Here is a 12459-nt window from a genome sequence, read left to right as displayed (position 1 = left end):
GGGAAAGCCTGATAGAGTGGGGTTAAAAGGTGTTTGTGAACGTATCTCAAATGGAGACTAGCTTCAGTCTGAACCCATGGGGAATCTTTAGAACACAAATTGCAACAAAGAGTACCATCCTGAGATGAAGGCCCAGGCTTCTGTTCCTAGACAGCAGTTAGTCATTAGCTGAAGTTTGCTGGGTGGCGTGATGGGAATGTGTATTGTATGGACTTCCAGGTGTGGATAACGCTCTAGATAAGGGGTCAGCTAAGAGTTGTTGTTATCAGTCAATATCAGGGTAGCTAGAGAATGGGTATACAAGCAGGTGAAAAATCTGCCCGGTGCCATCAACATCACCCATATAGCAGATCAGGGCAGTCCTTGAGATTCTGTATTTCAAACTCTCTCTCAGGTGATGCCAGTGTTGCTAGCCTAAGACCCACACCCCGAGTGGCAAGACATTGATTATTTTGTTTTCAGGTTTTTCTGTTCATATGACTGATGAGGGGAGTGGGAGAAAACTATTCTCAGGAAAAAAGGAGTGGGGGAAAGCCTGATAGAGTGGGGTTAAAAGGTGTTTGTGAACGTATCTCAAATGGAGACTAGCTTCAGTCTGAACCCATGGGGAATCTTTAGAACACAAATTGCAACAAAGAGTACCATCCTGAGATGAAGGCCCAGGCTTCTGTTCCTAGACAGCAGTTAGTCATTAGCTGAAGTTTGCTGGGTGGCGTGATGGGAATGTGTATTGTATGGACTTCCAGGTGTGGATAACGCTCTAGATAAGGGGTCAGCTGAGAGTTGTTGTTATCAGTCAATATCAGGATAGCTAGAGAATGGGTATACAAGCAGGTGAAAAATCTGCCCGGTGCCATCAACATCACCCATATAGCAGCTCAGGGCAGTCCTTGAGATTCTGTATTTCAAACTCTCTCTCAGGTGATGCCAGTGTTGCTAGCCTAAGACCCACACCCCGAGTGGCAAGACATTGATTATTTTGTTTTCAGGTTTTTCTGTTCATATGACTGATGAGGGGAGTGGGAGAAAACTATTCTCAGGAAAAAAGGAGTGGGGGAAAGCCTGATAGCGTGAGGTTAAAAGGTATTTATGAACGTATCTCAAATGGAGACTAGCTTCAGTCTGAACCCATGGGGAATGGGGAATCTTTAGAATATCCTTTTTTTCTTTCTCCTGCATCCTTTTTTTTTTTCCTTTTCTTTTCTCATTCTTACTCTATCTAATTATGTTGAGTCTGTATCTGCTCTCCAAACCAGTTTGCAGGACTGCCTTCAGAGAATGTGAGAATCTTGCAGGTTTCTTTCGTAAGAAAGGGAAGAAAAACATCAATTGATTGGTCTACTTTTCTATTTATAAATCCAGTTTCCTAGAGCTGGCTTTATCCAGGTTGTTTCCTTCACATTAATGGACAGTTCTTTAAAAATAGTACAATCTTAGGAGCTGATTCAAGAATAAGAAAACACCCTCAGCTTTTTGTGAGCAGATTAAGAATAGCAAAGCTACCTAAAGTAGGAATCACAACCAATCTTTCGATTTCACTGTAGTGCTGAAAGAAATATTTACAAGCCTAATTATACCCAAGTCACCATTTGAGATGTTAAATGAAATTTGTGAGAGGCCGTTGATTTGGACTAGGCTCCTATAGAAAGCCTAACAGACCAAACCAATATGGAGTTTAACTACAGCAGCTGAGTTTTGGTTAATTGAGTCTCTGTAACCAATTAACCAATTAAGCTGTAACCAGTTAAGTTGTCTCTATACCAAACTTCCATTTCCTATAAATGCTATCAGATCAGGTTCTCGGCTGGCATTCTCTGAACCTACTCTGGTTCAAAAGGCTGCCCAATTTATGAATTTTTTTGTTTTATTTTGTTTTTCTTTGCTCAGTTAAACTCACTTAACTTTTAAACTTGTCTAAGACTTTCCTTTTAAGACATTTGTTATCGTTGGTAGGATTCAGAACAGAACTCCAGCCGCCCCGGGACCATCAAGCAACCAGGCATAGGTGCTCACTGAGACCACTGTCTTCACTGTTTTCCTGCATTTTCTGCGAATCACTGGTGAGTTCTCTCTCACATTATGAAGCTTCACAAATGTGTGTTTTGAGCTATCTGAGTGTTTTTGAGCATTTTTTTTTAAAAAAATCTAAGCTGGGTTTAAAGTCTCCACAAAAACTGAACTGGGTTCAGTAGGTAAGGTTACTCTATCCAATAAGGAATTCCTTTCCACCTTCTGAAACTCCACCGAGGGTTAGTTTGTGCTCTGAAAAGGCATATGTGTCCTTCTTGGGGTGGCTGGCTTGTGTTAAATAGGAACTGGAATGGGTCTAGGGTGTGGAACTCCTACATTTGAAATCCCAGCCAAGTTCATGCATAAGAATCCCCAGAAAAAACCCCAGAATTATATATATATATATATATATATATATATTTTTTTTTTTTTTTTTTTTTTTTTTTTTAGAGGAATGGGCAAACCTTGCCAAAGGTAATTTGGGATTATAGTGGCCACAATTAGAAAGTTTTAATTTGGGTAAAATTATTATTTGTAGGATATATTAGAAAAGGAACAATCAAAAGCCCCACAGAAGCCATGACATTCATTTATTAATTAGCACACAGGCTTTTAAGAGACTAAAATGTGAGGGGCAAAATCGTTTATATAAGTTGAGCTCTTAGATGAGTAGGTTCTAAAACTTGAGCTCAGAATAATGTTAAAAATTATTCTAGTCTTGTACGGAAAATGCTTTGTCTGCCTTATTCCTTAATAGGCTCTGCCCAGAACTCAGTAATTTAGTTAAAAGAGCACAGGTTGAGTTGGGAAGCAGCTGCCTATTTTTAGTTATTTTAAGACCTATCTTTAATGAAGGAAACTTGTGTCAGTGGAGGAAGTCTCCATTTACAGAGGCGTCTTCCTCTCTGCACCAGGAAGACAGGAAGAACTAAGTTTTGTTTTGTTTTCAGGTTTTTCTCTTCTTGAGGCTTTACAATAGGGAAGGCAAAAAGACCTGAGTCTATATAACAAGCCTTGCCTCTGACCATTTTGTCTTAGCTGGGCTTGCTACTTTCTTTGTCTCAGTAGGTAATGGTATTTAGGTCTGAAACCTGAATTCAATGAGTGACCTAGGTAACAATAACTTAGGGCAATAATCAGACAGGTTAATCAGGAAATGGTCACGGATCCCTTACCCTGCTTGCTGAAATAAGTCAACTGGTCAATGGGTAAATAAAATATTCTCACGCCCTGTGAATGGTTTTTCAGAAAAATGAACAGGCCTTTAAAAGAATAGATGATGATTAGTAGCAAGGTCTGTCAGGATGTGATGAAACTTCCTTTCTTGTGAGTTAATCTTCAGAGGATTGATAACAGTTGAGTCCCTTGGGAGAATCTGTCTTCAGAAGATAAGGGGAATTCAGAACGCCTTGCCTTGCTTACATATTGGCAATCAATATCACAGTGATATATCTGGGGGTAATATTTTCTGAATTTCAATGGCTACCTATGTGTAATGAGCAATTTAAGCATATTTGTTAAGAATGAGTAAACTAGTTGAATGTAAATAGGTTGGAAACTTGTATATGAGTCACAAGAATCTTTTATTATCCAAGGTCTTAAAGTTATGTTGGATTAAGTGATAGATATCTATGAAATGTATGACTCATTTTTCAGTAAGTTAAGACACTGAAACTTGCTCTTCAACCCTTCTGTCTCATTGTGTTTTGGGAGGGGAAAGCCTGAAGATAGGAGAAATGTGATTTTTTTTTTTTGACTAGTGGGGGACTTTCCAATTAACTTCAGTGATTGGGATAGGCTGATTGAAACTGTTCTAAAGATAAAACAGCTGTTCACGTCTTTCATTGAGAATGTAGAATGTGTCCTCTTGGAAAAGAGAGTAATGCAATGATGAGTTAGTTGAGGCTAATAATCAATGCATGGCCATATTCATTCACTAAACGGATATTTGACTATATACTATGTGTAACACATTGTATTAGGGTCAGGGATATACACACAGTAGACGTGGTTTTTTTCTGTGTCATAGGAGAAACAGATGCACACATACACACAGTATAAGAAAATTAGTAGTTGCATTCTAGAAAGAAAAAGAGTTGTCCACTTCTATCTACAAATAGTTGAATGGCTGAACTGAACTTCTTGTGTCAGCCATTTTTGGTGCCACTTATCTAATATTAAACATAGTGTTGGTCTTGGTTTGTCTGATAATAAGTTGTGCTAGTGGTATATTGTTTTTTTCTCTTTTGCAGTATAGAAAACCCAGGTGTATTTTGGTCTATTAAACATAAAAAGGGTGGTACTATGAAGACAAGTTTCTAAGCTAAAATGGTGCTCATCTACAAAATGCTACTATAAAACAGTTCACAAGTGCTTGCTTCCAAGGTTTCCATTGGAAATTAAGATTACTACGAGTTTAGGAGATTCTAACTAGTTAAAACTAAAAAACTATGGCTTCCTATATGAGGAAAGTAAGACATGTTTTTGGTAGGTGAATCTATACCACATGAAAGACGTGGGTTTTTAAAAAATTTTTGTTGAGAGTAATTTTGTCTAATTTACAAATTGTTTAAAGGTTGTTTCAGAATAAAAGATAGATAAAACTGGATAAGAAAGTTGTAGAAGGTTTACGGAAGATAAGTGTTGTGAAAGAAATTGTGGTCAAACTGATAAGAATTAGAAGGGAATTGTTTTTCTAAGAACTGAGGATTGATATCAACTGTGTAACTATGCAAAATTAGAATCTAGTACTCTGTTAAAACAAAGAGGGTTTTGTGGAGAACTGATCTGTTCTTAATAGGAAATAGAGCCTTATTAGGTTGTTTGATTACTTAAGGAAACTGAGTCCTTTCTACTAAAGAGTTAGGATTTTTCCCACCACTATGTGGCTTCCTGTATTTAATTATCACTCTGATTAAGTGATCTTTTCACAGTGACCTGTAAACCTCTATTTTTAATGTTACCCCAAATCAAATGATAAATTAGTCTTTTTGATCTAGAATTGACTTGGGATTTTCTATGTGGGTAACTGGAGAGCATTAGGAAGTGTCTCATCTTGTAGAGATGTTAAACTAATTAGGCTTGTTTCATATGTTGTATGGAAAACATTGGTAAATAATGTGATGATAAATCTCTTTGAATTATCTTTATGAATGTGTTTGAGAAATTCTGTGAAATTCATAGAAATCTAATAGTCCTAATACTATCAGTGATCATTCTAGTTGTTATCTTCAAATGTTGTATGCAATAGAGATAACCAAGCTTCCTTGTCAAATGCTGGTTATAATGCTTTAACATGGCCATTCTAAGTCTTTGTCATTCAATTATTTCTTCTCTAAAAGCATTTTCAGTTTGTTATAGTCCAAAAAGTGTTGCATTTTCAAAAGGTTCATGGAAAGAACTTTGACAAGTACAAGTTTTTGATAACTTGAAGATCTTGCCATTAGACTGGGTGGGAATTCCTGACATTCTTAATGATTGGTTTATACAGTTAACACAAAATCAAGTAGAACAAGAATTAATTGAATACAAAGGAAGTGTTCTGGCAGATTTTCATGATAGGTCAGCCAATGCTGAAACTGTTAAGATGTGCAATTTGAATGAACTCCTTAAGATTGATCCAAGTCAACTTCTCTATAAGGATTTATTAAAGATTATAAATGTACTAGGTTTGGAAAAGCAAAATCAGTATCTGACATGAGAAATTCTGTGTTAAACATGTACTCACAAAGGAACTGGACGCCTGCCTGGTCATCCCCGAATCCCTGAAGCTCCTATTGTAAAGAGCCTTGCACTTTGTAACTCATCATGGAATATGTAAGATGACCCAAATGATGAATACATATTTTAGGGTGATTGTATTAAAATTGCTTAAATGGTTTATGGCCAATATTTGGTTTGTCAAGCCTATAGTCCTGGTGATGGCAGCAGAAGCCTGTCTAGAGTGATTGCTGCCATGATGCTGGCTTCAGTGGGGGAGGTGCAGCTGGGGCTGCCTGCTCCATGGAGCCAGTGGGAGCCAAGAACAGGCAGAAGCCCCATTCCCTTCCAAGTTGGAGGGGCAGCCTCCTGAATGCAGCTGCAGTCAGTTTCAGACCCAGGCATCTCTGCACATTTGGAGGCCCAGGAAGCCCACCTGCCCCTGTAGGCTTACGAGTGCCTGTTTCTGCTGCCTGAACTCTCCCTGCTCCCAGCACCTACTCCGATTTTGGAGCAAAGTTGTGGTTGAGCCCAGGTGCTGTCACCATCTGACCAGGTGTATCTACGCTTGGGGCAGTGCTGACATGCCAGACCCCTGATGCCTTGGCCCCCTCCTGACTTTGGATGCTGATGAGAATGGTAGGGAGGCCAAGGGAGGACTAAGGGTGGCTCAGCATGGGCCTGCAGGCACCCCTCAGCACAAACAACATGGATGCTGTAGGCACTGTGAATGGCAGGTTAATGGTGGCAGGAGGCAGGCAGGTTCCCAGGTAGAAAGAGGTGGATCACCAGAGAGCCTCCACTTTCAGTACAGGGATGGTGTGAGACCTGGGAACCAGCCTCACAGCTGCCAGTTCCACAGACTGGAGTGAGAACTGTTTTTTTTTTTTTTTTCTGGTCCCACCCATGGCTGCTCATGGACCAATCAGCACACACTTTCTCCCCTCTGAAACCCATAAAAACCCTGGAGTCAGCCAGACTCAGTCAGACAATAGGACAACGTACCTGCGGAGAAGAGTGACCCACTGTGGGTCTTCTCTCTGCTAAGAGCTGAATGGATGTTGGCATACCCTGCCTGCAGAGAGGAGCTACCCACTGCAGGTCACCTCTGAGCTGTTGTTGCTCAATAAAGCACCTCTTTGGCTTGCTCATCCCCCACTTTTCCATGTACCTAATTCTTCCTGAACATGGGACAAGAACTTGGGGTCCACTGAATGGCAGAACTGAAAGAGCTGTAACACAAACTGAAACATGCCCCTTGTTTGTCATGTTGCGGGTGACAAGGAGAAGAGAGAAGGAGAGAAGAACTCAGCCCTTTGGGGAACCCAGACCTAGGAGCTCCCTGAGCCATTGCTGTGACACCCTCTTTGGGGCTCTGTGGTTCCTGGTATCTCCAAGCTTCTGGGCACGGCCACATTCCCTGGTGACAGCTATGGAAGCTGCTTGTGGTATGCCTGGTCCAGCCACAGCCTCTCAGGGAGCTGGCACTGGAGCTGCACACCCCGATGTAGCCAGCATGCCTGGCTGTTTGCAGTGGTCAGGCCCCATGCTTGCTTTCTGTATTAGTCTGTTTTCACTCTATTGATAAAAACACACCCGAGACTGGGTGATTTATAAGGAAAGAGGTTTAAGTGACTCATAGTTCCACATGGCTGGGGAGACCTCACAATCATGATGGAAGACAAGGTGGAGCAAGTCACATCTTACATGGTGGCAGGCAAGAGAATGTGTGCAGGGGAAGGAACTCCCCTTTATAAAACCATCAGATCTTGTGAGACTTTTTCAAAACTATCATGAGAATAGCATGGGAAAGGCCCAACCCCATGATTCAATTACCTCCCACTGGGTCCCTACCACAACACCTGGGAATTATGGGAGCTACAATTCAAGATGACATTTGGGTGGGAACACAGCCAAACCATATCACTCACTCACACACCCCTCACCAGTCTGTGCGTGGTTTGCCATTGGCAGACATGAGATTCAGGCCAGTAGTGTGAGCCGAGTGCAGCCTGCCAGGTTGAGTGGGCAGAACAAGCCCAGCAGGCCTGAGCAAAACTCAGGCCAAGTTGCCACTAGCCACAGAGTTTTCTGGCTAGAAAAGTGACACCTCAAAGATCCTGTGACACTGGGAGGACAATCAAAACCCCAGGTGTTTCTTTTCTGTATATGGCAGATCATTTGAACATTTACAAAGGAATTTCATTCAATCACTGTTTTCAATAGGATGTAAATGTGTTCTTGTAATAGTCTACGTTTCTTGGTTGTATAGAAGCTTTCCATGTGGGAAGACGAATGTATTGCAGTTTAAAAAGTTATTGGAAAACATATTCTCTTTATGGGACATCTCTGGAGAGATCTCCAATGACAGAGAAAACCTCTATATTGGGAAAATCATAAAAAAGTTAAACAAGGTGTTACTAACACAATGGCATTCCCATTGTCTCTGTCATTATCAGTCTTCCAGAAAGGTTGAAAGGATAAATGCTATTTGGAAATTAAAATTGGCAGGTTAATTGGACTGACTTGGCCAAGGGTACTATCACTAGCTTTAATGGATGAAATAGTTACTGGAAGGCCTATATCTTTAATAATGGAACTGTATGTGTCTCCTGCTTTTCTAAGTTCTAAATGCTGAGGTCTCTGATGTATTGTACCAGAGCGAAGGATAAAAGGGGCTTTCTTGTGCCTGCATGCTGTAGAACTTTCTGGGTACTGAATTGTATTTTCTAGTTCGTTTATAGTTTTTGTAAATAAGCTAAATGTACCACACACTCATAGTGCCCTTACTGTTTGATATCATTGCTGCATTGGGGCAGGGGACAAAAGTATACATGATAAAGGTTAGATGAGTCAACATTAAACTCCATGTGTATCAAGAAAATAGCTTATGTTGACTTCTAGAGGGATGGGAGGATTGGAATAAATCTTGTATATATCTTTCATGACTTCAAGTTACCTACAAGTGATTTTTTTTTAGGCATGAATTATTTTGGCTATATCTAGAATTGGATTGTAACCAAGACTTCCTATTTATCATACCTAGCTTACCAATCGGGATATAACCAATGGGCATAACATAATAGAATGAACACTTAGACTATAGTGAATGGGTTCAATATATTTTTATTAATCAGAGGATGCTTCTGAACTGGGTTTTTGAGACAGGGTCTTGCTCTGTCACCCAGGCTGGAGTGCAGTGGTGTGATCTCAGCTCACTGCAGCCTCGACCTCACAGGCTCAGGCAATCCTTCCACTTCAGCTTCCCAAGTAGCTGGGAATACAGGCACACATCAGCATGCCTGGCTAATTTTTTTTTTTTTCTTTTATAGAGATGGAGTTTCCCCCACATTGTCCAAACTGGTCTTAAACTCATGGGTTTAAGAAATCCGTCTGCCTCAGCCTCTCGAAGTGCTGGGATTACAGGTGTGAGCCACTGTGCCTGTCCTGGGCTTTCTTTTGATTAGCCATAAAAGCCAACCTGGATAACTTGAGCAAAAAGTAGGATAGAAAGGATATTGGATATTTTGTACTTCACAAAATTAACAGGAATTCTGTATAGCTTGGCTCAGAAACAAACAGTAGTTCCTTATGTTTAACTAGCAACAAGTTTTCAAAAGGCTCTTCAAGCTCTGTTTAAATGAATTATCTTCAACACTTTTAAGTCTCTTTACCCCAGGGCTCAACATTCAAATTCTAGGAGGGTATCATCTGGTTGGTATGAGTCATATGCCACCACTGTGGTTAGAACAGGACTCAGAACTTTGCTTAACAGCCTTAGCGGAATGTACACAAACAGCAAGCTAGTAAGTTCCCCAAAGAACTCCGAATACTTTTAGCAAGAGAATATGCAATGGATGCTAGGAAGCCACAAAAGCAACAGCTGACCTCTACAAGGTCATTGCAAGTCTTGGGACTTAAAGTTTGCTATTATAATATTTAAACATTATAAGGGTAGAAGCGATGTTATAGAGAAGGGACCAAGTTCAGTCTAAATTTAAGTGCCAGAACCTGATTTAGATTATAAGCGTTTAGAAAATATTATAGGGTATATCTACATAATTCTCCTTAAGTGACCTTTTGCAAAGCAAAGTACATTCAGACACCTAATCAAATTATTTGTCATGCTCCTGCAGCTGATCAGAAAATTCTAACTTCAATGGCTAAATACTGGGCCCATTGCTAGGGGGAGAGATACAAATAAGACATGCTCTGACTTCAAACAGCTCACAGTCTGGCATGGGGGAAATGAGAAATGCTTGCGACTTGCTATGATGCAGAGGTATAGGTGCCTTGCAGAATGAATAAAGAGGCATCACAGGAAAAAGAGATTCATTCTTCTTGGAGGTGCTGAGGAATGCTCAATGGAGATGATGACTTTTGAAATAGATCTTAAGGAAATGGCTATTTTTGTTTTTCTCTGAGTTAAGGGAAGGATAATGAGAATTCTAGACAGAAAAACTGCAGTAGACGTCTGGAGGTCTGGAAAGGCTGAGGAGGGTACAGGGGCAGTGGAGCAAGCTCATGGGCGTGAGCATGAAGGGAGTGGATAGCAAATGAGTCTAGCCAGTGAAGGGGATGCTACTGTAAGGATTTGGGACTTTACATTGAATAAAAGATTAGGCGTTGATGATTTCTGAATCAGGATGCTGTGTTGAGATCCATAGACTACAGAGGAGGCATATAGACTGGCAGGGAAGACAGTTCTGAGGTTATCACAGTAAGCCCAGGAGACAGGATGGAGGGCTGCAGTGAGGCATGGAGATTTTTCAGGCTCGATCAGTAAGAAATGGGACTGGCTTGATATAAGGGGAACAGAGAAAAGTCAAAACATGCTGATTGGTTTCCAGCTCTGTTGAAAGGGTCATGATTATACTAAATAGGAAAAGAGAGACAGGTTTGGGAGAAGCAAATGAGATTGGTAAGATACACATTAGTTAAAAATGCATACACGCTTAAGATTTTTAACTCATTCTCACCTATCAGGTTCTGGACTAGTTGTTTCCCCAAATATTACCTTGTCAATAATAAACATAAAAGATCACACCCAGCAAGCAGGTAATACACACACATTACCTTCGTCCTCTACAATGCCTTGCTCAGATGGCTGTCCTGGGGTGGGAGATAGGGGTGTATACTTGAGAAATGATCAATGCCTGGGTAGCCCAAGATAGACATCTAATAAACAGAAAGACCTGACATGATCTAAGCTATGGCGTCCACTTGCTAGACTGGGCAAGCTGACTTTATTACAGACTGCCGTAGGTTATTAGGGTAGACAGTGACAGATCATTTTGTAAGTAAGGCCCAGAGAGAGCCAGATCCATCTGCCTAGAAAAACAAATACATCCCAGTCCAGAAGTGAGGTTAAAAAAGATTTACAAGGCGCACTGATGCATGTGCCCCTCTCTGGGTGGGTTGTGGTGGCCGGCCACAGGGGTTGCCCTCGTTGGTTCGACACAGCCTGCCATCTGGAGAGACGGCAAGCTCCTGGGCTCATATTACAGGACATTTTCCCATTTCCTTTTCTATGGTCTAGCTTCGGCAGAAAAATGGACGACAGGCTGGGGGAAGATAAAAAATAAACAAGAGAGGGAAAAGAGTCTCTCTCTGAGCAATCTCATAAAACAAAGCATAAATCTTTAACTGCCTGACCTTTCAGCTCACATGATTCTTGGTGCAGGAGGGATAAATCAGAGCTCATCTGGAGGCTCAGGGGAGGGCAGCTTTCTGCCTTCCAACAGGAAGCAGCCTATTTGCAGAAGCGCATAGATGTGTCATTGTTTTTAATAGAAGCTCAATTGATTTCCTAGAAATTGAAATGTTCCCTTGGTTGGAAATGAAATTTCTACCTGGCCGTTCCACCTCTGGCCACCTCTTGGTGGCAAGTCTTATTGCCTATTGTTGGAATTAACAGAGAAAGGCCAAGTAAAAGGTCTTAGGGGCAGACTTCCTCATAACAGGGAGCCTCTCTCTGAGATGCAAATAAAACTGGCAAAGGTTGAGGGTTTTGCAGATGCAACTCCCTGCAATACGGTGAAGGGTGTCTCGTTAACCCTTCTTATGCTGATCTCCAACTTGCCTGTCTTGTGTTCCTGTCTTGTCATCATGGCTCGTAACTACTCCATTAGAACCAAGGGTCAGCGCCTGGTTTCAGGAACACAGCAGATATTTTCTATATGACAGCATTGGTGCTCTTGACTGCAGCCAGCCCCTTCATCACAGCAACCAGAGTAACATTTATACAAATATTTGTTTCTTTAGTATGTGAGGAAAGGAGTATGCTTTTTCTTAGCTAGCTGACTATCATTGTGATAAGTAGGTTTCTCCACGTAAGAGAAATTTTTATTTTTTCGTTTTTTTTCCGGGGTGGCGGGTGGTGGTGGTGACTAGAAACAGAAAACGGATAAATTGTTAGCTTCAAGAAAGCATCGGGAACCAGATTTCATTGGTAAAGCCCACCTCAGTTTATAGAACCAAAGGTGTATTTTGATAATTTTTTCCCTTTTTGCGGGGAGAAGGTCACTAGATGGTTCAAATGTGAGAGAAACAGGTATGTCAGCCCAGCCTGAGATACTTAAGAAAACAGAATCAAGAAAATATTGCTTTCAATTTAAAAGAAAAGGTATTCTGAATCGTTCTTAGATTTCTTTTCCCTGAGTCTGTTTTATTTGTCCCCAGCAAAAACTGCAGCTACCTGATGAAGTGGGTGCACCTGGTGAAGCAGGTCCCACCTGGTGATGGGAGGCG

The 12459-nt window shown here is 41.0% G+C and overlaps 1 long non-coding RNA gene across 1 annotated transcript in view; it reads left to right on the top strand.

The window, feature by feature from the left end:
* The first annotated feature begins 1805 nt into the window (after nt 1-1805).
* LOC141408565 (uncharacterized) overlaps nt 1806-12459 on the top strand; it is a 23352-nt gene continuing 12698 nt past the window's right edge. Inside the window, exon 1 of the long non-coding RNA XR_012423982.1 lies at nt 1806-2060. This is a non-coding gene — a long non-coding RNA (uncharacterized lncRNA). The remainder of the gene's footprint in view (nt 2061-12459) is intronic.

The sequence above is a fragment of the Macaca fascicularis genome, chromosome 15, assembly GCF_037993035.2.
Source record: "Macaca fascicularis isolate 582-1 chromosome 15, T2T-MFA8v1.1".
NCBI lineage: Eukaryota > Metazoa > Chordata > Mammalia > Primates > Cercopithecidae > Macaca > Macaca fascicularis.
The sequence above is the reverse complement of the archived record's forward strand: the minus strand, read 5'-3'. Positions and strand labels throughout refer to the sequence as shown.